This window comes from Tupaia chinensis, unplaced genomic scaffold (assembly GCF_000334495.1).
Source record: "Tupaia chinensis unplaced genomic scaffold, TupChi_1.0 Scaffold000047_1, whole genome shotgun sequence".
In the NCBI taxonomy this organism is placed as follows: domain Eukaryota; kingdom Metazoa; phylum Chordata; class Mammalia; order Scandentia; family Tupaiidae; genus Tupaia; species Tupaia belangeri.
This window is the reverse complement of record NW_006159505.1, coordinates 6126716-6127027: the sequence shown is the minus strand read 5'-3', so window position 1 is coordinate 6127027 and position 312 is coordinate 6126716.

The window sequence follows — 312 nt, the reverse complement described above, 5'->3', positions numbered from 1 at the left end:
CTCACTGGAGAGTAGACATGTTGGATTACCTTCAGATGTGAGGCCAGGGCCTCAGATCTTGCACTGGCAGCAAATGGGGCCACAGCAGCTGGACTGGGAACAGCAGGGCTTGCAGCAGCTGGACTGGCAGCAGGATGACCCACAGCCTGAGGAGCAGCAGCAAGGTTTGCAGCAGCTGGACTGGCAGCAGCAGGGCTTGCAGCAGCTGGACTGGGAGCAGGAGGACCCACAGCCTGAGGAGCAGCAGCAAGGTTTACAGCAGCTGGACTGGGAACAGCAGGGCTTACAGCAGCTGGACTGGCAGCAGGATGA